This window comes from Camelus ferus, chromosome 6 (assembly GCF_009834535.1).
Source record: "Camelus ferus isolate YT-003-E chromosome 6, BCGSAC_Cfer_1.0, whole genome shotgun sequence".
NCBI lineage: Eukaryota > Metazoa > Chordata > Mammalia > Artiodactyla > Camelidae > Camelus > Camelus ferus.
In genome coordinates this window covers 60,932,350-60,958,874 of record NC_045701.1, presented here as the reverse complement: position 1 = coordinate 60,958,874, position 26,525 = coordinate 60,932,350, and the positions used below count along the sequence as shown (strand labels likewise).

Sequence of the window (26,525 nt, the reverse complement as noted above, 5' to 3'; positions counted from 1 at the left end):
ACAGAAACCATGAGAGATGATAACAACATGACTGCTGATGTTTTAGACCACTAAGTCTTGGGATGATTTGTTACACAGCAATAAACAACCAGAATGGCCATGGATAGATCAAATAATGCCTTTTTATTTGTTGTTCCCTTAAATGCAGAGTAACAGCCTATTTTTTATTGAGGTATATTTGATATACAATATTATTACAAGTTTCAGGTGTACAACATAGTAATTTATAATATTTAAAGGTTGTATTCCATTCATAGCTATTATAAAATATTGGCTATATTCCCTGTGTTGTACAGTATATCATTGTAGCTTATTTATTTTATACATAGTAGTTTATACCTCTTAATCCCCTACTCCTAATTTGCCCTTCCCCTTTTCCCTCTCCCCACTGGTAACCACTAGTTTGTTCTCTGTGTCTGTGAGTTTGTTTCTTTTTGGTTATATTCACTAGTTTGTTTTATTTTTTTGATTCTACATATAAGTGATATCATACAGTATTTGTCTTTCTCTATCTGACTTATTTCACTCAGCATAATACCCTCCAAGTCCATCCATGTTGTTGCAAACAGCAAAGTTTCATTCTTTTTATGGCTGAGTAGTATTTCACTATGTGTGCATGTTTTATATATTTATTACATCTTCTTTGTCCAATCGTCTGTTGATGCTTCCATACCTTGGCAGTTATAAATAATTCTGCTATGAACATTGGGGTGCATGTGTCTTTTCAAATTAGTGTTTTTGTGTTTTGAATATATACCCAGGAGTGGAAATGCTGGGTCATGTAGTAGTTCTATTTTTAATATTTTTGAGAAACCCCCATACTGTTTTCCATAGTGGCTGCACCAATTTATATTCCTACCAACAGTGTACTAAGATTTCCTTGTCTCCACATCCTGGCCAGCATTTTTTGTGTTCTTGTTGATGATAGCTACTCTGACATGTGGAAGGTGATATCTCATTGTGGTATTAATTTGCATTTCTCTGATGATTAATGATGAACATCTTTTCATGTGCATATTGACATCTGTATATCTTCTTTGGAAAAATATCTAGTAAGTTCTTCTGTCCATTTTTTAATTAGTGTTTTTGATGTTGAGTTACATGAGTTGTTTATATATTTTTGGTATTAACCCCTTATCAATCATATCATTTGCAAATATTTTCTACCATTCAGTAGGTTCTATTTTTATTTTGCTCATGGTTTCCTTTGATGTGCGAAAGCTTTTAAGTCTAATTATGTCTTATTTGTTTATTTTTGCTTTTATTTCCTTTGCTTTAGGAGACAAATCCAAAAAATATTGCTACAATTTATGTCAAAGTGTTCTGTCTATGTTTTATTCTAGGAGTTTTATGGTTTCTGGTTTTACATTTAGGTCTTTAATCAATTTTGGGTTTATTTCTGTATATGGTGTTAGAGAATGTTTTTTTCTAATTGAAGTATATTTGATTTACAATGTTGTGTTAGTTTCAGGTGTACAGCAAAATGATTCAGTTATATATATATATATACACATACACACATGCACACATATATATATTCTTTTTTAGATTCTTTTCCATTATAGGTTTTACAAGATATTGAATATAGTTCCCTGTGCTATACAGTAGGAACTTGTTGCTTAATCTATTTTATATATAGTAGTGTGTATCTGTTAATTCCAAACTCCTGATTTAACCAACCCTTCCCCCCTTTCCCCTTTGGTAACCACAGATTTGTTTTCAATGTCTGTGTGTCTGTTTCTGTAATGTAAATAAGTTTATCTGTATCATTTTTTTAGATTCCACATATATCATATGATATCTCTCTTTCTCTGACTTCCTTCACTTGGTATGACTTAATTTCATTCTTTTACAGATAGCTGTCCAGTTTTCCAAGCACCACTTACTGAAGAGACAATCTTTTCTCCATTGCATAGTGTTGCCTCTTTGTCATGGGTAAATTGACCATAAGTGTGTGGGTTTATTTCTGGGTTCTCTCTTCTCTTCCATTGATCTATGTGTCTATTTTTGTGCTAGTACCATATTGTTTTGATGACTGTAGCTTTATATTATAGTCTGAAGTCAAGGAGTGTGATTCCTCCAGCTTCATTCCTTTTTCTCAAGATTGTTTTGGTTATTCAAGGTCTTTTGTGTTTCCATAGAAACTTTAAAGTGATTTGTTCTAGTTCTTTGAAAAATGCCCTTGACATTTAGATCGACATAATAACAGCTTGTTTAATTAATAGACTACCAATTACACATATCTTAAATTAGCAATGCTAATTATTATCCAATTATTTTTATCATACATTGCTCACAGAAACTATTTTTCAGTGTGATGCTGTAAATCCTTTTTGTACCTTTGTAGAAATATGCAAACCATAGATATATTTTAATGCATGTAGTTCTCCATGCAAACACTTAGTGCATTTCTTTCTGATTTCCTCATTTGGATATGTTAATGACTGACTCAGTTTCCAGGTCTCAGAGACAGTAATTTAGAGGTTGTTAATAGAAAATACATTAAGATTTTTTACAAGTAGTATCCCAACAGAAGAGTCCTGAATTTCAAGAATACTAGAACTAAAATCCTAGGAAATGAGAGACAGTTATGCAGAAGTTTTGTTTATTTGTTTGTTTTTTGCATAAGCTGGATTTTTGAAAAAGAGAAATCCAAGGTTGCAAAGGGACTGATGAACCATGGCTAATAACAAAGTTTCCAGAGTTTATCTCTATAAATTGTGAAGAACTAGGATCCTTGAACCTCAATAACTTCAAAAACCCCCATCTATCTACCTTTTTCTCCTGAGCAAAAGAGGGAACAGCTATGAGATGAGTGTCTCAGAGGCATGCAGGGATGAAAGGAGATGCAGCTCTGGAGGGAGTATGGGGTAGCTACACTCTCCCTGGAGAAGTGGGATATATTTGCTTTCAGGCTTATATGGTACAATAACTGTGTTTCTTAAAGTGTATCTGCCCCATTTTGAAATGGTGTGAGAGCAGGTGATGTTGGTCTGTCTCCCTGAGGGACAAGTGGGAAAAGGCAAGAGAAGGACATTCCTGCTGGTGCTCCTTCAGCAGAGACTCTGAAGAACCAGCGTGTGAATGTAACAGAAAAGTGTGAGCAGCAGCAGTGAGAAGAGTAATGCGGTTGGGGGTACAGTCCACAGAACTAGGGTAAGTGTGATGTCTGTGAGGTTAGCATGAAGCAGTGGGGAAAGGAAGGATTTCTGAAACCCTTCCCGCCTTAGCTGCCTGCCATCGAGCAGAAAGAGTGTCTAGGGTGGGATGAGAGTGAAGGCGGGGCCCTAGAGTTCTACCAGTGAATCTCAATGTCCCTTGAAGAGACCAGGAGGACGATGAGGAGGAAGAAAACAAGAAGAGGGAATACTTACAACCCCTTGACTTTCTTGTTGGTTTAAGAAATGCCATGACACTAACACATAGAGAAAACAAATGTTTTTCCTTCTTCCTTTCTTAATTGAACTAGAGAAATGGACAGAAAGTCCATGGGAAAAATAAAGGGAAAAGTCTGGGAAACCATCCACCCAGATCACAGGTCTTTTAACATCAAATTCCCAGTTGCCCCTTATCAAAGTAACTGAAAGTTAGTGAAGAGACTTGCCTTCCTGTTTGATGGGTAGTTATTTTATGTTACCCTTATTTTTTTTCCTACTATTATTCTACTGTGCCTTAGATGTATATTGCAATTTATGTCCACAGAGCTCAAAATATTATATAAGCCATCTCATTTATCTTTAATCCCTGGAAATTTATACCCATGTGAATATTTCCTAGTCAGACCTATAAATTCAAAGATGCATATTTGGGTACATATTACCCAAGGGGCTTTTAGATGTTGAGAACTGTCAGGGACTATTTTTAGAACAGAGAGAATGCAGCATTTCTAAAAGTAAGGATTCCATCGACTAGAGCCCTCTGCATTGCTGAAAGCAGCCTTTGGAGCAGAATCATCAGCAGGAACTGAATGGAAAAGCCACACAGTAGCATGGGAACTGACACTCTCTCTGGGGAGTTGGTAGGTGAGGCAGATGGCTCCAGAGTTAAAGGCATATTATGCCCCATATTTCTGCACTGATGGTACAAGGAAGTGGACAGCACTGTGAGGATATCCGCTAAAGCTAGCTATATACTACAGTCGGATTCTAATTCGCAAGAAGGAAGCTAGATGTGTTAGAAAGAGTTTGGACCTTTGTGAGGATCTAGACTTTAACTCTTACTAGTCCTTTTTAAAAAGGGACAGAAGTGGGAAGCACACATCTTGAAGTTATACCAAGGGACCTAAATTGCTAGAGCACAGGGCGAATGTGGAGAGGATTAGTGGTAGTTGAAGATGGAAAGGTAGACAGTGGTCAGACAATATATGGGACCATGAAAATTCTGAATTTTATTCTGAAGTAAAGGAGATGAGTGAAGCGTTTCCATCAGGAAATTCTGGTTTACCCCTTGCAAACAGAGACTATAGCAACGCTGAAAAACAGCCAAGAGACACCCCTGCCCAGCCCCATGTATACCCTTACGGCTTCTCCATGCAAAATATACATAGACATCCTGCCTCCATCCATTTAGTCTCTTCTCTTGGCTAAATAGGTTCAGTTCATTAATGTGGTTTTGAATTCCTAGCTTTTCCTTCTTTGAATAAAAGCTAATCTTTGGATTTGGTCATGCATGTTGGCTCCCTCTGCTATGGGCCAGCTTGGTGCCATGCTCTCCTCAAAGCCACCCATTGCATGGTAGAACCTGGTGTCCTGCCACCACCAGTGTCTCCAGCTGTATGAGTAGACCATGGTCCTCATGACCCCCTTTCTTGACCACGTTTATGGAGTTTCCAAAGAAATGTGGAGATAACTGCCAGGCACAGGATAGCCTCTATGGAGACAAATGAAATACAGAAATCCATCACTATTTCACCAAGAAGCCCCCATAAGAGCAGTTAACCTGGACACAGACTGTTGAATTGAAGTCTGCAGAGTATTTTCCAGCAGTTCTGACCTATCTGGGACAACACGCAGTGTGCTTCCTATCTGGTGCTTCAGCATTACTGGGTTGAAGGAGGGCTGCTTCTTGTTAAGAAGTTAATTTCCTATTATTCCAGCTTCATACTCAGAGCGCTGAGAATTTCAAGTGGAGTATATAGAAATATACTTTATATCATTTCTGTATTCGTCTTTTAAAAAAAATTTTATAACCCTGAACTAACATGGCTTGAATAAAACTTCCAGACTCTGTGGAAATCACACACAAAGGCATGAGATTGCCTATTACATCCAATCTAACCAATGCAACCTTAAACACATTTATAAAGGAATTAAAGAAGTAAGGAGTTATCTTAACAGGATAGCACTGCCCTTGGAGAGAAAGAAGGCAGCCATGTTCGCAAGTGGTCTTTTGATGGTGGTACACCACCATCTATCCAGAGGGTTGATGACTGGTTAAGTCTTGTAAAAAATTAAATTTTGTGATATTCATGGTTGTTGTGTTGCTACTAAATTGAGCGTCTTAGCAGAGCTTCAGTCCTTGTCATCCTGGTATTAACTGAAGGTGCAATGAAATATGAAGATGCAGTGCAGTTCATGAGACAAAAGTGGTGTGGAGCTTTTGACAGCAAGGGACTTCGTATATGGAGAAGTATTATCCTAAAGAGTGACTGTGCTTCAAAAACCTGCGGTGACCACAGAAATAACTGTTGTATTCAACAAAACCAAGATGGCTGATGCTGTTTCCTTGGAAGTGGAACTTGATTCAGGACCTAATTTGTCATTTGTATTAGCCAATACGGTAGCTTGTTGAGTAAGTCTAATAAAGCTCCCATGAGAGTACTGAAAAGTAGTTTTACCAGATCACAAGCTTGTCATAATCTCTATGTTTTGGTTACAATCAGCCTATTTTGATACTTAACAAAAGATTCTCATTATTCTGTGTTTGAACCTGCTTATCATTTGTACCCATTGTTTCTTTCCTGAAATCATACAGAATTGAATTATGTTGTCTTTAAAAATGTCTTTATCTGCTAATTTTAGTGATTAGGGGATCAGTTCTAGATCTGTTTTGATATTTTCCTCCTCAATATTGTTTGAATTTATGTGCTTTTTTCCCATGCCTGGTAATTTGATCAGATGACATTTATTATGGATTTTACCTCAGTGGATGTTGCATATTATTATGTTCCTATAAATCTTCTTGAGCTTTGTTCTGGAATACAGTTAAATTATTGGGAAAATGTTGACCTTTTTAGGTTCTCTTTTTAAGACTTGTTAAGTTGGAATCACAGCGTTGTTTAGTCTAGAACTAATCAGTCCCCCGCACTGAGGCAAGACACTTCTGACTACTTTACCCAACACCCTATGAAGTGAGATATTTTCCAATCTGGCAGATGGGAACAGACACTATTCATGGACCTATATGAGTGACACATACTGTTCCTTCTAATCCTTTCAGTTAATTCCTTCTCCAGCCTCGAGCAATTTCCTCATATGCATATTCTAATCAAGACTCTAGGCTGAAAAACTGAGGACTGACCTTGTGCAGATTTTTGGAGCTCTTTCTCTGTGCTGCTCTCTCCTCTTTGGTCTTTTTTTGTGCTGCAGTTTCCCTAGTTTCCTGGACTCTCAGCTCCATTTCAATTTGGGTTCTTTAGGTAAAGTGACCAACTGTCCCAGATATCCCAGGATTTCGGTGCAAGGGGATTGTGGGATACAGAACTTTCACACTGAAAATTGGGAAGGTCTCAGGCAAACTGGAACAAGTTGGTCACCCTATGACCAGGCTCTCATCTGTTTTCCTTCCTATGGTGCTACAGCCTGCAGACTCTCTCAAGACAATAAACTGGAGCATCTAAAGTGAGAACCTCTTTTTTCCCAGTGTTTTGGGGGTCATTGTCCTGCATTGCCTGATAGCCAGTGTCTTAGGAGAGAGTCTCATATTTTGTCTGTTTTTCTTTTCTTCTTTTATTGTTTCAAATGGGATAGTAAATCTTCCATTTTGGCTGGAAATGAAACTCATTCTCTCTTGATTTCACTCTGTTGGGTTTTCTTCCTCATCTTTTCCCTGAAAGTATTCTAATCAAAAGTCACCAATGGGCTGCATGCTGCAAAAATCAAACAGTTTTCAGGTTTCACTTTACTTAACCAATCAGCTGTAGTTAACAGCTGATTATTGATTTTCTTTGAAACAGCCTTTTTACTTGGCACCAGGATACAATTCTCTTGGTTTTCTTTTAACAAGTAACTCCTTCTTAGTCTCCTTTGCTGAATCATCCTCATGTTCCCAACCTGTAAATGTTATAGTGGCCTGGGGCTTAATCCTAGGACGTCTCCATCTCTGTCTACACTCATTCCCCAGGAGATCTTATCAGGTCTCACAGTTTTATTTGTCTTTGGACACAGACTCCTAATTTATATCTCTAGCCTTCCAAACTTGAGTACTCAAGTGCCCACTCAAAATTTACACACGGAAAAGGCATCTCAAACTTATTATTTCCAAAACTGAACTCTGAATTCCCCCCAGTCCCTGAACCTGTTACTTTCAGATCCATCTTCTTCTTAGTGAACAGAAACTCTGTTCTTCTGATTGCTTAGGCCAAAGTCTTGCCATCATCATTGACTGCTTTTTTCACACTTCTAATCCATCAGCAAATCTAGGCAGTTACATCTTCTCACTATCTTTACCTGCTTCCATCCTATTCAACTCATCATCATCTCTCACCTGCGTTATTGCAAGAGTCTCCTAGCAGGTCTCTCTGCTCACATCCCTGTGTATAGACTTCATGTGGCTTCCAAAGTATTAATTTCAAAATGGGAACTGGATTGTGTCACTCCTCTGCTTAAAATGCTGCAGTGCTGCCCAGATCACTCATACTAAGATACAGTCCTCCCTGTGACCTTCAAGGGACTATATGGCCTAACCGAATATTACAAGGGCTGTCATCCTTCCTTTTTCTCTACTCCATCTACAATGACCTCCTTATTTTCTTCAAATGTGGATAGCACACTCCTGCCTTCAGGTCTGACCACTGTAACTTACTCTTCCTTCTGCCTACCCTGCTCTCCTCTGAGATGGGGGGCTTACTCCATATTTCCTTTGGTCTTGGCTCCAATGTCACCCTACCAGAGGGTCTTCCCTGACCATCCAATATGAAAGCACATTCTCCAACACAGTCCCTGTCATCTCCCTTAATGATTTTATTACATTTTTCTTCATAGCACATAACACTATCTGACACACTTCTTGCACTGGATGATTCCAAGAGAGCAGGGATGTTGTTTGCAGAGACATGCCTAGAACTGCCATACAGAAAATATTCAATAGGTGTTTGTTGGGTAAATAAATGACTGAGTGAAACTCTATGGTTATGGACATTTCTAATCTAGGACATTAAACGATGTAGCTGACACAGAGTGAGCCCTGATTACCAGGTAACGTTTCATGTTGAATGTAACAGGATTCTTCTGAGACTCTCTCAAGAATTCTTGAAGGATATTGGTTAGTTAAGCCTATGTGTAAAAGTCTTTTATTGTTTGTTGGAGCATCAAAGGATATAAATCAATTCAAAGAATCATTGTACAGGACTTTCTTCTCAATTCTAAGGAAAGGAAAAAAGCTGCTTTCAACTGAGTAAAGTTTGATCTTTAAGTTTCCAGGGATGAAGAAAGAGATATTATTTTCAGCTGTTTTCTAATGTTGTGATTACAGCAAAATGGTCCAATTCCTTCCAAAAGAGTTACTCACCTAAGCACATGATGACAGTAGTTCAATGATACAAAAAATCATACATTTTTCCAACTTGGTTTCAAGCAGAAGAGGATGTTTCACTTTATCAGAAAACAGCCCCATCAACATGATTTATTCCTTTTATCTCCAAAAATATTCTTTCAATTTAGGTCTCACAATTTAGGAAGAGGCTGATTAAAATTAAAATTTAGTTCATTGTAAGGAATCATCATTTATAATCTCATAATTATAACATAAGTAAATGCCACTTTAATATGGAATTATTTTCCTTTTAGAAACCCTATTTTCATTTAACACTGAATTTTCTCTCCATCTAAATCTTGTAAGGAGGCTAGCAAAAGATATCATTATTCCTATTGTACTGAGAAGAAAACAATTTAGCTAAGAAAAGTGATTCTCCAAAGGCTAAGTAATTAGTCCCTGCTCTTTACAAGTGGTTAGGGAACATGTTTTCCTGGTGTATGATATGCAGAAGGAGTAAGCAAAGGGATGATCAGAACATAGCAGGAGATGTCAGGGTCTCGTTAATGAATTGCAGTCCACCTCTCAGGCTTCTGTTGTTCATCAACATTATGATCCTTTGCTTTGGTGAAAATTGGGGAAATACTTACAAAACTCTTTGACTTTGCCTCAGCAAGACTTAAGGAATTACATCAGGTAAAAAAAAAAAAAAAAGGAGAATTGTCGAGATTTGTAATATGAATGTTTGTCTCTTTCTAGTTCCCAGTCCATCCTCTGGGAAGGAAACGATCCCAGTAAGTGAGACTACTTTGCTCCAGACTGGAAATAGAGGATCACAAACTGGTAAGTCACAAGCCAGCGCTAGCCCCCAGAGGCACGCACTTGCTGTATCAGAGTTTCTAACATTCCGTGTTCTAGTACACCCGCTGCTCTGCACACTAGCATTGCCTGTCTGGTCCCTCAAGGAATTTGAGTCTGGCCCAGAAGACCCTTAAACCTTCATCACGGCTGCTCTCTGTTTTCCCTCACTGGGTCGCAGATCATCTATCCCTTACCTTTATTTTACCCACGACTGGAGTTAATGCCAGACTGTTGACTGCACATCAATTAAGAGACTCCATTGCCACATTCTATAAACGTCAGCTAGAATGCATCCCTCTAGAATTACAGAGAGCTCTTTCTGAACAAAACTTATTTTTAGAAATGCAACATAGTGATTTTTTTTCTAAAAGTAAAGTTTGAATTTCCATTTTATTTAGGGACATTATGGCTGAGGAAATGCATTCTTCAGCCAAGGGACTTGATCATTTTGTCCTTACAAGATGACAGTGGGTATTTTGCTAGAGTAAGGATAATAAAATTAGACCTGTCACTCTCCTTTAGGTATCTGAGAAGTAAGTGTAAGGCGTGAATGATGCTGGCTCAGGCTTTTAGGCTTGAGCGAAAGGAGCAACAAGACTCCACTTTCAGTCCTATCTGGACTTAGTGCCTACTCTGGCCGAGGTCACTGCTCAAGGTCACAATCTCAGTCTTTCCTCAAACACGATGCAGTATGCAGAGATTTTAGCCTCTCTATTGGATCTAGTCATAGTTAATGTTTTTCTATTATATGCTAGTCTCCCAAAATACAAAGTGAGTTTTGGATGACTCTCCACTGTACCTGCTTACCTATCAGTAACAATCACTCAGAATAAGCCTTGAGGCTGCACGTCACTGTAAACATTGCCCTGATATCAGGACTGATCTGCTGGAAGAAAACACAGGCATTTGTTTTCCGAAAGATTGATTATCAGGGCAGGGAAAAATATTCAGGCAAGATTAAGAGAGAGACCTTAGCAGGATTGAAGCCTCGGTGGGCACCCTTATTTAAATGCTAAAAAAAAAAAAGAGAGAGATAAAGCTCTAAAAGTTGAACAATATGCATTTCTGCTCATTTCCACGATTTAAGTAAGTTTCATAGTAAAGAAAGAGATTTTTTTCTATATAAATGTATGATTTTTACAGTGTAAACTTTTACATTTATTTATACCCTCCCATCCCATACTCAGGAGCTTACTCAAGTAACACAGAAATATGAAAGAGAGGCTAGTACATGGAGGCTAATGCTTTGTAAACATACCCCACCCGTTCATTTTATAAGCACATGGAACTTGTTTTAGTTCATGCCTTGAAGTGATGCTGTTCCTCGAGGAATTGTGGCTTTTATTACAGTTCAAGGTTCCCATAGGATCACGGTAATTCTTTGTGCCTGAGTGTTAGCTCGCTAATCCTCACACCCTCCCTGTGAGTGTGTGTGAGTTCTATCACTTTCCAAGTGGACATGTTTATTTTGTCTGTCAATTCTGAGCAATAGAATTTTGAATACTAATTTTCTTTGGGTCTATACAGTTAAGACTTTACTTAAAAGGACTATGTTTTAACTTAGGACTTTATAAAGAGAATGTGTTATTAAGAAAAACTAAACTCATGGTAGAAACATAGAGAACTTAAGCAAACTTCTGCATCTGCATGTAAACGGGCACACTAATACAACTGCAGTAAACAGGTAGTGTGGGAATTCCGACTGAGCCGCAAATCTCCCTTCCCTGCTGCACCGATGAGGCCCTGTGTTGACTGCATAAGGGAAATTACTTTTGTCCTCATTATCCTTATCCTATTACCCATTTATCTTCCACTGTATCCACGGAAGTCCAAATCAGATTCATTACTTCCTTGCATTAGAAAGTAGACATCAGTTCTAAGGTTGATTAGTTTCTGTTACAAGTGCTTACAGTTTAGACTTTCTAAGGACAAATTATTTTAAAAGGTCTATTTGTTTCTGTTGATAATGTACAGATTTGAACAAGTGCAACAACTTCAGGTTGCAAGACTTTCTTTCACTTGCTACAATATATCTTTTTTCTTTTTCTAGTTAAGCATTGGGAGGAATTCATAATCCTCCCTAGTTCTTGACAGAAACGGGAAAGATACTGGCTTCAGAGTTCTCAAGAAGAGAGTTACCCACTTTCAAGCATTTTTTTTAAAGTTATTTGCCTTATAATCATTCCATCTATTTCTTAATTATTTCTTATATCACCTCCCCAGGATCAAACAGTGGTAGAAGCTGGGATATAAAACTGTCAAATTTGTACCTCCAGAATGTTTTACTATTTAACAATTTTGTTACAGGTATTAGAATTTATCTTCCAAGCAGTTGGATCTTCTTAAATTTTTTTTTAAAGCCATAGCATAATTTAAGAGAGATGACAGCCTGGGCTAGGAAATTCCTGATGCTGTGAGTATAGGGTAATGGCCTGAAAAAAATTTACAAAAGTGATTAGGCACAGTATAAATTTTCTCTTCCTAATTCTTTCTCAACTCCTATCACCTTGGAAACCTAGATAACAAAAGAGACAAAAGCGGTTTCTGGTACTTCTCTACCCTAAGGGCTTTTACATCCTTTAATAATTATAACTTTGTGAAATAAACTATGGTGAGATTACTGAGTCTCCCAGTCCATGAATTTAAAATCCCAACTCACTGAAATTTTGTATATTAGGAAGGAGAAACCTACATTCTTCCCCTTTTGTCTATACATTTGCATGCATGTAACTGACTCTAAGAGCATATAATTCAGACCCACAGAGAGGCATTCATTCTGAAGTGATTAGCTCGGAAACAAAAGGAACAGTATGTCCCTGTGTCATAAGACGGCCTTTAGGCTTTAAGGAGAGAATGAAATGTCAGGTCCTTAAGAGAAAGTGGAAAAGGGGCAAGATGGCTGTTGTCTTGCTTTGTGTACATCCCGTGCTGGACCAGTCCCTGCTTCACCTTCACTTACTCACCTGACTGACCTTCCCTCTTAATCGTTGGGCCTAACATAGATGCCTATATACTTGCCCCCACCCTGGCTAGTGATTGTTCTAATCATTAGACCAGAACTATCTCCAGTATAACAGTTTATCCCAGCTCCTCTGCTGGTTTCCCTGGTAACCAATAAGCCAGCCTGATGTCAGTACCCTCTATAATCCCCTCTTCCCCCAGGGAAGACTGTCTGCCACACATGGTAGGGTGTCGCTCACTCCAGGATCCTGCTTCAGATGTGTGAGATGCCCTGTCTATTATACCAATGATGTCCCTGTCGCTGACTGGGTTTTTATTTCGGTCTTAAGGCTGGGCAAATACAGGGCTCGCAGGCCTGCAGGGTGCAGCTCAACAGGGCAGATGCAAATACCTCCTTTTGTTTTTCCTCTCCTTCTATTTTACTACCAAGTCTTCCCATTTGACTTGCACATGCCTTTGTTTCTTGGCAGTACTCATTGCCTGTTATGACTTGCGTACTTTCAAACCCAGTCCACTTAAAACCTTGCTCAAAAGGAGCAGTCCCTTCTAGATGGATGCCTCTGTATCTGTAAGCCTCTGTCTGAAAGCAGAGTCTGCCTACCTTGCAGGCTAGTCTTACTGTGAATTCAGGAGAACTGACGTGCCTCGCCTGTACACCGAGACCAAGGCTGTACTAGTGCTTTGGTGGCTGTTTCAATTATTTTCCAAAATTTTAACATGTCAGAGCAACCCATAATGACACTCACCTTGCATCTCTCCTCCACATCTCAATCATTTGCCGCTGAAAACCTTTAGGCACACAATGCTCCCTGCACGTCTATAATTTACATTCCTTGCAATGCGTTGCCCATTTTCTGTCCTCCAGGCATGTTCTTTGAGTACTCACCATGGCTGTCCATTGAAGTTCTGTACTGAGGCAAACTTAACTTCCCCTGAGGTCAAGGTATGACAAGTAGTGACAGAAACGTTCTGAGCAATAGATGTGGACCTTCCATCACATGGCTACTTCATACATGTTTAATAGAGGAATTGTCAGGGTTCTAGTCTTAGCTGGGTGTCTAGTTCAGGACGAGGAGAAATGTCCCAAGACATGAGCTGCTAGTGAGTGGGACAGACTATCTCCCCATAACACGAGCTTTCTTGATTTACATTTTTGATTTCTTAGGACATGGATGGGAACAAAGACCAACAATTTCGGTTGAAATAGAACCTATAATCCCACCTCCATGAAAATGCATGCTGTCAAAACAGGGCCAACTTCCTTTAACGATCACTTTCATAAAGAAGGTAGAGGCATTTGATGAGCCTGGAACTAAATTAAACATTCTCAGTTAGATTCAGAATATATTCTGAGAGGATTTGCCTCTCTCTTTCTGGGTTCTGAATTAGTGCACTAGAACCTCTGTGTCTAAATTTGATTTACTCTTTCTTCTTGAGCCTTGCCCTATAAGTTTCAACTCTTCTCATTTTAGCTTTGACTTTGACCTTGTGGTGTAAGACCTGAGAGTTGGGTTTTCTTTTCTTTCTCTTTTTTTCTTTCTTTGGTAATGAAGTGTCTTATTTAAGCTTTGATTATCCAAGTATGTAATTCAAAGATGGTTATCCTGAATAAACACAGCCACAGGACTAGGTAAAGAGCCAGGCCACCCCTCCCTGCCTCCCAAGGCTCCTTTAAGTATCTTGGTTGATTTCAATAATGACCATTTGAGCCACCTGTTCTTTTCCTGGGCTTTAAATTCCCACTCATGTGTTTTAAATTCACCAACAAAGAGTGAGCACGTGAAACCCTAGGCCTCAACACTTGACCCCAATAAAACCAATAAAAATAGGACCTCCTCCAGCCCCAAACACTCTCTCTCTCTCTCACTCGGCGCACAACCTTGCTGTGTGGCCCCAGGACTGCCGTGTAATTTCCAGCACTTGTAAGTGATAAACTGTTTTTGTTTCCTTTTTCAAGTTTCCTTGCGGTTATTGCAGAGTGCATCTTGCAGTCATAATAAGAACCACGAAGGCCAGTCTAGCCAAAGCATTGCTTACTGATAGCCTAAAGACTGAACCCAACACAAAATAGACCTCATTCTTTCATACTTTGGACACTTCGGGTAACTCATAAAACACCCCTCTGTCTTAATCTCTAGCCGCCTAGCTGCTCACTAATGCCTGATTCTAGCAGGTATGAAGAGGTGTGTTAACGGAGAGTGTCGTCTCTTGTCTCTCCCTGTGTTAACACACTGTCCCAAGGCCACTGTCTTAAAGCAGCGTCTCTGATCCTCCTAGAGGTTAAAGGGGGCTAAAAAGGAGTCTGAACGTCTAAAACATAGGCGGTTCGTTCATTTTGTTGTCAGTAGTGTATCCTTCAATATCTAAGGAAAATAAGCTGTGTGAACTACCCCATAGGATTTCCAATTCTGTACTACAAGGAGTAAATCCTCAGTTGAAAAATTTACTCAGACTTTAAAGTAGGTTTGTCTGTTTACAAAAGTACTCCAAAGTCTAGTTAGGATTACAAACGTAGGTTTCACAATAAGCACCTTGCACTTTCTCGCTTGAATAAAGAGATGCGGATAGTGAAATTGTGGCTCTGAGGATTTCTGAGGTACCTTATTTATTGCATGGGGGCTCTCTTAAATTCGTGGAGCTGACCGGTGGCCTAGAAGCAGTAAGACAGTCCTCTAGCTGCAGCCTCGAAACAAACGTCCTGGCATCTCTTGGAATACAGAGATCAGCTGGGACAAACCTTCACAAGCCAAAAAGGGAGAACAGGACAGGAATCTCAGTGTCTGTGTGAGCAGCCACATACCGAGTCATGCCTGAAGCTGAGGACATCAAATGAGTACCAGTTTAGGTAGGAAAATATCTTGGTATTTGACACCAGTCAGGGTTCAACTGTTTTCAAACTTATTTTGAAGAGTTGTCTTTGTGCTTCTTTGTGCCTTTTGAGAGTAATATCCAAGGCCCAAACGAATGTCCTTTGGGTTTATAATTGAAATTACATGAATAGAGCTAAAACAGGAGTAAAGCAGATAGGTACTAACGAAACTTACTAGGATGTTGTGAAACCACTGCGGCTAAACACAGCATGAAAGCTAACAGTACTAGTGTGGCTGTTATTGAAATAATTTGAAAACCAAATGATTTGTAAAATGAAGTTGGTCGACCTGTCTTGGAAGTTGTTTGTACTCCTGTAAGTCAAACAATTCAATCAACACAACTCTAGGAATGTTTTAACTTGAATAAATCAGTCAAGTCAAATATGAAGACTTTTGACTTACAGTAACTCCACACGTGCATTTAGCTGAAAATTTAATTGACTTCCCTAAGTGCTTAGGTCCATGTGATTGCAAAGATCTTACTGAGTTTTGCAAAGATTGCAAAGATTGGTACTGACTTTAAAAAAGAAAAATGGATGGAGAACACTTTTCTCCACACCCTTGTATCATTTCAACATCATTAAGCGTTTCTTCTTTTATCTATCTAGGGATAAAGGTTTAGCAATATTACAAGTGATTGTTTTGAATAAGCTTTTCATTTTAGCCAGACACCTTTACTGTGGAACAGGCATTAGAGTCAAACAACACATTGCTTATTGCTGCCTGGAGTATCAGGTTCCTTGCAAAACAATGTGTTCCATGCACTATTGGCTTCTCTTATTAAAGTATGTATCATCTAAGGGAGATGAGAGAGGGTCCCGCTCTTATAACTCCTAATAATGCCGATTAGGAGTTGCTGTTCAGTTTAACTACCTTTCCAAATCAAGTGTGATAAGGCTGGAACAGTACAGTATAATATGTAGCTCATAAACACTAAAGGAACTCAGAAGTTTGTTTCAACTGATTGTAACAACATTCACTTTTCTGATCCTTTGCAGACTGTAATGTGGATGTTCCATTTAACAACCCTCTCTATGATCTTAAAAAGAAAGATGTCTAACTTAAGTACCTCAAATGACTTGTATGTCTTTTTTGCCCTATAACAATGTTAAGAGTATCAATTTCACAGTTTTCTCATGAGATTTGAGACTACACAGCACAGATGGTTTCTCTTTCAAATACTCATCAATTGAACACCTGTACCTGGCATTATACTGTTTTTCCCATTCCACATCTCAGTTGAAGGTCCGTCTAATGTGAATTGTGACGTTAAATTATCAGATGAAACAACTGACAAAAGGCAGGCGGCAGTTACAAGAGACTTCTAGGAACACATGGTCAAATGCTTCACACTCCATCCTAAGGAGTTTTGGTGTGCTTTGTAGCATGTGGCTAACTTGAAGGATAGATGACCTTTCTTGGACCGGTACACACAAGTACTTATTGGGGGAGAAAATCTCTCTTTATTGTCCAGAATAGGGCTAACTGTAATCACACACTTTAATGGGATTGAAAGTCTGCTTTTCTAACGTTTTCAGTGTCATTATTTTCTTCTATTGTTTTGACGATCTCTCTTAAATATTAATGTTTACTGGGCCATCTTCTCTCATAAAATATTGGCTGGTTGGATCTAATTTACCCTTAGAATTTCAAATTACTAAATCTCTAAAATCTGTCCTGAAATTCACCTTACACCCCTAACTTCAGACCATCTGCTAAACGTGAATATCCCCTGGCCACTGCAAACACGAGAATAAAGCAGTCTAAAACTCAGAGTGCAAGACTTCAGCTGGGAGGCATCCCAGTGGTCTAGGCAGACACAGTCTGCTCCAGAACCAGGGCAACAGAAGTAAGAATGGAAAGGAGGATACGGATGCAAGAAATAGCCTTAAAATTAAAATCTTAGGATTTTGAAAATTCTTGGATATGGAAGAAATGGAGAGGAAGGAGAATGAGCCTATGATAACTGACACTTTCTGACTTGGCAGCCTGAATGGGTGTAGGGAATAGAAGGAGAAAGAAAGATACAGGAATATAGGACAGATAACAAGACCGTTTCTGGAATGGGGGACTGGGATGTCTTCAGGATATACAGGTGACAATATCTGTTAAGGAATAGAATACAGGGGCCTGAAATCCAGGATAGGTAATTCTTGGCTTAGGTTGAAATCATGGTCATGGAAGATAAAGAGAGGAAAAGATTATGGATAGGAAATCCAACACAGACTTGTCTTCCTATTCATTTATAATAATTATCTAGTTGATTTTTTTATATCTGATTGATTTGAATGTGTTGCAATTATCTATATTCAAAATATCCCAAATTATAAACAAATGATTAAGAAAATGAATTAAGATAATTTAACCTTTGCACGTATTATAACATTTACAATAGGTATTAAAATTATTTATATCAGAATCAGATGTAGCATCTCTTTTAGCAGTCTCTTACAGTCATACTCAGTAGTTTGAAAGAGAAATGAAGTGAGAAATTTACATACAGTAGTTTAAGTTGCTAAGGGATGTTTGATAGGCAAAAATTAAATTAGAATTACCTGGTTTGGAATTTTACAGGCCACTGGTGTTAATGTTTCTCTTGTTTCCAGGGATTTAGATGAAGCTTCAGTTTCAGCAGAGGCAAAATCAGCAAACTAATTTAGGCGTCTTCATGGTAGGCAGTATGACTACCTATAAACCCACTCATGCCACCTGCAGTGAGGAAAGGGCGTAAGTTAAATGCAGAGGAGACCACCTGACAGGTTTGAATACATTTTTGGCCAGGCATGTAATGGATGTTCTTCTCAAAAGATGCTGGTGCCCCAGTAGCATTGGCTTCATCCTCCTTATAAAGTCATTAAGAAGAGCTCCGTCATCCGTGACAGCACATCAATGCCTTTAGGTAAACTGGCCGCTCAGGACAACAAGAATGATCAGCATTTTCTTTACAGCCACAGATACACGTGTCATCCATTCTGCATGGAGAATTACCTTCTATAGTGGGGGAAAAAAATGAGATTTAAAAACCACAATAATCTTGTTTAAGGTAGATTCAGGAACACATCTAGGATTATTAATGCCAAGTTTGATGTACTTTACACAATAAAGATTTGACATTACTTTTGAAAGTCATAGAATTTGCAGTGACTCTAGGCAGCTTACTTCAATGTTTTGCCTCTTTCAGTCTGTGGATCTCAGGCCTCGCTTGCCTTATCTCCTACCATGTGAGTAAAGTGGATCCCTTCTTATTTACTACTCTGTCTCTTTACACATACACATCTGATACTGTAAGTAGCAGACATACTAGAACCAATGTTTCCTTTTCAGTTTATGCCCTCTAGACCACGAATAGCCCGGACAAGGTGCTATGTCTTTCTCTTCTTCCCCAGAACACAGACCATAGCATGCCATAGGTGGTAAGCATGTGTTTATTGAAACTAAAACTGAAATGCATACTCTTATTTTGGAAGTATAAAACTGAAAATGATAGTGTTCTGGAAGGAAACTTACATTATGAAAAGCTTAAACTAGATAACATTTGAGAAAAATAAAGCAGATAGGAATATAATACATTTTCAAAGCTCATAAAAAATGATCCTGAAATATATTACTATTCATATCAGTCTCACTTAAATAAGTGTTTCAGGTAGGTGAAAAGGAGTTTTAAAATATGAGTAGTATGTTTTCTACTCTCTTTTTGGCCTCAAGTTTTTTAGGAATGTATGTGAAATGTAGCTGGGGGCATCAGTTTATTATAAGTAGAAATATCTGTGACTAATTGAATTTTAGACATAGTTAGGCTAATTCTGAGGGGAAGAAAAAAAAAAAAAACACCTGCACAAAATAACTCTCTGGATGCAGATCTGGATACAAATATGCTTAACAGATGTGCTGAGGAGTTGACTTCTTGGGGCCATCATGTAGTCACATCCAGTCACCTCAATGTAATCTACAAATATTTCCTACATGGGCCAAAATGTGAGAATGGTTGAGAAGCATTCCTTTGTGGCATAGGAGTAAGTCATGCTGTTGACTTGAATCATTTTCTTATGAATAGCAAAACGTTATGAAGAAAAAAATTATTATCCATTTGTATGTGAAGAGAAACTTTAAAAATCTTCTGTGCTATTTGTTTTTATTGACAGTATAATACGTGGTTTTTGTTGGCAAGAAACCAGCGTGACCTCAGTAGGCATCAAGTTCAGGCATGACCCTGGGAGTAGTTGTCTTTCAAGTGTTATGTGTTCTTAAATCAATTATCCACTTTAATAAAGTCAATTATACGATAGGGGTTCACGGCACCAGAGACTGAACTCCGGTATCAGGATCAGGGCCAAAGAGCAGGTATGGAGCTGTTATGTCAAACTAAGGATTGAGAAAGGCAGGTAGTAAAGAGAAGACGCTGAAGCTGAACAGCCTGAGCAGTCACAGGAGGCCATCTTCAACCAGAGATCAAAGCAGCTGGGAAACCAGGACAAAACACAACCATATGCAAAGTCCAGATAATAGGGTCCATTTAAGAACTGGAAGGTTGAGGACTAAATTTTAGAGATCAAGGAGGCAGTCTGTTGTAACGAGTTTTTGGGAAAGGGCCAGAGGTCTGGGAGCCAGTCAGTTGCCTGGAGCGCAGAGGAGGCCAGAGGAAACATGAGGTCTAAAATTCAGACCCAGAAAGCCTGAATTAGGGCAGCAATGCCCAGAGAACTGCGTGGTCCGGAGGCAGCAGTGTTTCAGCGTAAGCCCTGTTGGTGCTGTCTTCCTACTCTGTCGAGACAGGGGGAAGCTCAAATGGCAGAGGTAGCCCAACATCCATTCCTCTGGTCTCTTTGTTTGATTTGATACATCGTATCTTTGGCCTCATTCTCTAATATTCATCCCCCTGATGTCTGTAGTAGCCTCACTGGGCTACTAGCTGTTCTTTGAAGATGTCAAGTGCTCCCCCAAACATTGGAAGGCTTCACTTTCCCGTTTTTTTTTCAGGACTCTGTCCCAGTAACACCTCCTTAGCAAGGTTTTATTTAACAACCTTATGTAAAATAGAACCGTATATTACTTTCCATCCTTTAACTTCTTTCATTTTCATTCATAGATCTTATTCTTATGGTATTGCTTTGCATTGCATCTTTTTTAAAAAAAAATCTGTAAACAAGATATAAGTTCTATAAGGGTAGGGAATTTTTTGTTGTGTTTCCTATCTCATCAGAAACTAGAATAAAACCAAGGGCAAAATACTTCTTAAAAGAATAAGTGAATAAACATTTTGAGTAGAAGCTACAGGTAGTTGGAAATTTAAGTGATAAGATGGAGTTAGAGATAGTTTTGTAAGCTCACTGATGAGGATCCTGTTGAAGGATATAACCAGCATGACCATAGGTTATGGTCTGAGCAGGACAGTCTTACTGTCCAATTGTAGTCCTAATAAATTATTGATAGTGTTTCTGTTTATGCTCATAATATTTTGGTTTGGATGATGATTTAAGATCACCCTAAGTATAGTACTGAGGAGAAGTTGTATGAGATGGGAGCAAGTAATAGGTGAATTTAGACAGTGAGAGTCTCATCTGTTTGTTTTTTTTTTAACATCTTTTTATTGAATTATAGTCATTTTACAATGTTGTGTCAAATTCCAGTGTAGGACACAATTTTTCAGTTATCCACGAACATACATATATTCATTGTCACTTTGTTTTTCGCTGTGAGCTACCACAAGATCTTGTATATATATAATCTGTTTTAAATTACAAGCACCTGAAGGGAAGTTAGACAATCATTTGTTTTGATTGATTCTTTAGCTGTTGAAACTGCATGTGCCTTTATTGGAGGCCAATCTCTAAGGTAATAGCTATCATCTCAAATGCTTCAGGACACAGCCCCGTAACAGGAGTGAGAGACAGTGACGAGCTGTGACGACTATGTGAAGCTAGATTTCCATGTCCCGTTGAAACGGGGCATTTGCTGTGGAACCACAGCCAATTTGATGTTGCCATGTCAAAATATTGCCCAATAGTGCAGGCCTTACACATTTTAAAGAAAAAAAAAGAAGTCCAGGATAGAAGATCATGATGGTGGAGTAAGAGGATGTGGAACTCACCTCCCCCAATGAACACATCAAAAATACATCTGCATGCAGACCAATTCTCACTGAAAACTGACTGGAAACTAGCAGAAAGATTCCTGTACAACCAAGGCTCTAAGGAAGAGCCACAGGGATGAGGGAAACTTTATTATAAAAGGATTAGCTGCAGAAATAATGCTATTATTTTTCATACCTCTCATTGTGAGGCTCTATTTATTTTTGGTTTGCTCACCAGATAGATACTCTTCTAGAAGGATCTGTAGGTCTATTAATGGAGGGTTTTGAAACTTCCTTAGGGAGGATAAGAGGCCATGGAGGGAGAGGTAAGCATCTCTCCTTGTGTAGTTTTTGCTGTTCATTCTCCTTGCCTCTCCTGTGGCTTTTGGCTCTCTCTCTTCCACTTGAAGACTTGGATTAGATGATATCCTCTGACCTATTATTTAAATTCATTATTCAGTCTTATTCCCCCCCCTGGTGTCAATCTAGGGAGCTAGAGAAGGACAATGAATAGAAATTGGGATTTGTTAACTCCCGTGGTTCTGCATTAATGAAGCAAGATCCTGGAGCTTTGAACCATCACGGGCTCGGAGGGGAGAACAGCAGTGTCTCCTCCCGAGTGTGTTCTGGCAGCATCTCAGCCGTCACGGTGTCGTTCTTCCAGCTACCCCGTGACGCGGAACACAGTGCGAGCTGGCAGAGGAGCGGGCACGTCGTAGACTTAAGTTGGAAAACGTTAAAACATGCACTGCTTTGCTGTGGTGATGAGAACGGGGTTTACAGCAGATGTAATTTCAGATCCCAACTAAGCTCCTTACTAACTGAGAACAATTCACTCACTGCCCTATGGCCCAGGTTTTTGTCAATAAATGGGGGAATAATTCCTTCCTTCTTTATAGGGATTTTGTGAAGATGAGATGTGATGATGGAGTGTGGAACATACTATGAAATGGGTGCTCGAAACATTATCTGAGTGGATAAATGAATGAATGGACATATGTAGAGTGCTTAGCATACTGCCTGGTACTTCTGCTCAATGCATAGGAGCATTTGCAGGCCAGGGCCACCAAAGGAGGCCATCTTCTAGCTGCGTCTTCATTGTTCACATCCTCAAATGGAAGAAAAATTCATTCATCTGCTCCCTCAGATTCCACTGAATCCCCTAGGTGTTAGACAGCACGTGAGCATGCTCATTTCTCCTTCCTTTATCCCATGTTACTAGAGTAACATAGTGGGACACTCTCTCCATGTCCCTCTTATGTGTGTCAGGAGGAACAAGGGTATGTTGGCTCTTGAAGCCGACCTAGGACCCTTATTTCTAGTTTGTTCCTTCTGTGTACCTGGCATAGGATAGAATTTGGATTTCAGCTGGCGGGTGAGAAGACCTCTGGGCGCTTGTCTTAGGACGCATGTTCCCACCTAGCTTTCCTTAGATTCTTAGGTGCTAGATGTATCTCAAATATTGGGAACCCTCTTTCTCTTGCCATGAAATTGAATTGCAACAATTATAGTTAACTAAAAATATTAGCTCACATGAAACTGCTGATGATTAAACGTTTTTTTATCAAAAAAGCAGTGATTTCATAAAGTTTAATAAAAGTAAACAAAAGGAGTCACCTCAAACAAACTCCCAAAGAATGATGCATATTTCCTGAACAGATTTTTTTTCTAAAGATGGAGGTTAAGTTTCACAGAGCAATGCTTCCCAGTAAACCCTTTCAAACCTGCCCCAAATCCCATTCTCTAAGGCTGTTCTCACATCTCTCACCCTTTCCCCACCTTCTTTCTTTGCTTCTCTCTACTGTCACCTTTCCAGGCCCCCCAGCCTCTGTCTTCTAACCTTTATTCCCCCCCCCATCCTGGTATCAGGTTGTTTTTTCCTCAGGTAGAATAATTTAGCTTTTTTAGCTCCCTTATTTCTCCTCTTCATCTCTCAGCCCACTCAAGACAATGAAAGTCCGATAATTACAAAAACAAAGAATTTTCCTTTCCCACCAAAGAAGATGGTGATAAGATTATAAACACTTACAACTTAATATATTTTCGTGACACATAATAAGGGTTTTAGATGGAATTATAAGTATCATCCTATTTGCAAGAAACATATTTAGAGTTTGAAGTTCTGCAGGTCTTGGGGCGGCAGAGTTTGAAAATTTTCACTTTGAAAAAAATTCCTAGTGACACTGTTATTGCTGTTATGGGGACCACACTGTGTAAAAACCACTGCACTGACTAATAACATGTCCATGGGAGAGTGGGAAAGCTCACGGCCTCAAAGGATATATCACCAAACCAAAAATGTGAAATTAAAAGTAAGCCAACTTAGCCCTGCTGGGGACCATTTAGTACTGCTGCATTGGATGATTTTACCTAATGTTGCACTGTTCCAGCTTAAGTACAAAAATGCACATAGAAGGGAGAACTGACATTCCTTAAGCTTAACTTTGGAGGGATGATTTAACCAATGCTAGCATCTGGTTTTTTCTAATTTCCCCAGCTTTCATTTGGCTCTTCCAGTCCCCTGAGAGAAGGAAGTTTATGTACAGTCCTCATAGAGTTCTTAGTCTACGTGGTCTTGTTTGCATCAGTGGGGATATTACTGAGCTTTGGGGGACAGTGAGAAGGCAGAGCATCCTCTGCCTGTCATAGGAGCTGAGGGACATGCAACTCTTCTCCTAGCCCCACCTTTAACAGACTGCCTCCAAATTTCACTGCCACTTAGTGCTTGAGTTGAAGTTTAAAGGATTTTGCCGGTCTCTGCTGAATCCAAGTATTCTCGGCTGGGCTGAAATGAATAAACTTCTTCACTTAGGAAAACTTGCCTTCGTTTTGGAAGGAGTTACTGTAGGCCTTTCTAATTTGGACTTAGACCTTTTAAGGTGCCGTATATAAATCAAGCCTTGGAATTCTTCAGAGAAATTTGTGATTTTATAGCTCCTCTCATCCAAACTACTATTATTAAATTACTGCTCTGGATCCCTTCACTGACAGTTCTACTTCTTAAAATAGACATCAGCTCTATTTCTAGGCACTAGCATCAGAAAGCTGAGCCTCAAATTCTAGTTTCCAAATGGTCGCTGGTTTCTAACTACTATTTTTCTACTTTCTAAGTTCTCTTGATTTGTTTTAGAAGACACGAGATGTTCCTTCTTTAAATATCTTTTGTGCTCAGTACCAACACATAATGAGCACCATTTTCATTTGCTTCTCTGTTGCTAATAGGTCTCTGGGCCCCCTCTTCTCACTGGGTGTTTTGCAGGTCTAAGTCTCACTTCCGGCCACATGGATGTCAGGGCAGGTCTGGAACGTGCTCGCTGTGACATGGGCAAATGCCCTCATGTATGAACTGGCTGGGTCCCGCCTTGGGAAATACTGAAAAGGGTAGATACCTTCCTTTCCCTCCCTCCCTGCTTGTTCCTTTCCTCCTTTCTTCAAATAAAAGTATTTACCACTTACTCTATGCCAGGCTCTGCGGATTCTTGAGAGAACAGGGTGGACAAAATTATGAACCTTATATTCTAGGGGAGGACAGAAACAATGAAAAACTGAGCAGAGAAACAAAGTTTAAAATAGCGTTAAATATTCTGAAGAAAATAGAGCAGGGTACCGTGAGAGACATGTACTGATCTCAAGTGGTCTCATTGATAGATAATGGTCCAGGAAGTCTTACTTGAAGAGGTGGTATCTGAGCTGACCACTGGGTGATGAGTGAGTCACACAAGGATCTGAGGGATGTGTGTTCCAGGCAAAAGGAAAGTCAAGTGTGAAGGCTATGAGGTGGGAGCCATTCTGCTGCACCTGAGGAAAAACAAGGTGGGGGAGGGGCATTATCTGGTGAGGGCAGACGTAGCAGAGGCCAGATCACATGAACTTTGTAAATTAGTGAATTCCTTTAAATCATAATGTCAGTCAAAATTGTGGTAGTTGAAAGGACTGAATTATTTTTCATTTTTTTTATTTGTACAACCTGCTTAATTACCTGCTTCAGTTCCTAAATGGTGCTCAGTCTTAGTGGATGCTTCGAGAGAAAAAGCCTGCTTTAAATTCTGGTACCAGCATTCTAAGTACTCCTCTTTCCCTTTCTGTTTTGGGGGTGAGGGGGAGGCTAACCAGCAGTAGCAGGTTGTCTGGTGCTGCGTTGGACAGCTAAGTTATCTCGGTTGGGTGATGAAGATTTCTGATTGAAGGAAGCTGACAGAGACATTCTAGGTATAGCAAACGAGTAAGGATTTCCTGAGAAGAAATTTCCAGTTGTCAAATGCAAAACATTTTTTGTGTCTAGCTCGGTTCTAGCAAATATTTCTGTTGAAAATGATATGTTTCATTTCCAAATTGACTTGAGCTGATTTGAAAATAAAATGTGAGCTTCCTAATAAAATAGGGTATTCTGGCATGAGCTTAGGATTTAGAATTAGAAGACTTTACTGTGTCACTTCTTAGTAAGACTTTTAGTTCTGCCATGATGGGCACTGTCATTTTTGTGTGCATTATAGCTTGACAGTTAAGAACTCTTGGTTCTTCCATCTACTAGATGTGTCATCTGAGTAAAGTAACAAAACCTTTCAGTGGCCCTGTTTTCTTATCTATAAAATGGCAAGATGTTGAAAGCATTAAATTAGATAATTCAAGAAATGCATAGGGTGCAGTATCTGGCTAATGATGGATGTTATCGACATCATCGATGCTCGCTTTGTTTGATGTACTGTGCTAAGCATTTAACTTTAATTCTTACTTCTCTTTACTAAAAATCTATCCGAGTAATTTATTTATGTAGTTTAAAAAGTCAAAATACAGTAAGACATTCAACAGCAGCAAAAATCTCTTGCCTGCATCCCACCAAACTCCATTCTACTCCTTAGAGGCAAAAGCTTTCAACTTAAGTTGTTTCTTCTGGTTTCTATTATTATATGTCTAAATATTTGATTTATACACTGGATACATTAGTTGGAGACTTTTATTTTGGTGCATCTACTTTTCCTCCTCTCCTCTCTTCCTCTAGCACTTCCTTGCCACCCAATGTGGATCTATCCCAGTTATTGATATAATTATCCAATTATCCATGGATAATTGTA

General features: G+C 39.1%; 1 long non-coding RNA gene across 1 annotated transcript in view; it reads left to right on the top strand.

Moving 5' to 3' along the window:
* Positions 1-26,525, top strand: part of LOC116664300 — a 345,391-nt gene that overhangs the window by 121,581 nt on the left and 197,285 nt on the right. The window contains exon 2 of the long non-coding RNA XR_004320739.1: positions 9,451-9,534. This is a non-coding gene — a long non-coding RNA (uncharacterized LOC116664300). The remainder of the gene's footprint in view (positions 1-9,450; positions 9,535-26,525) is intronic.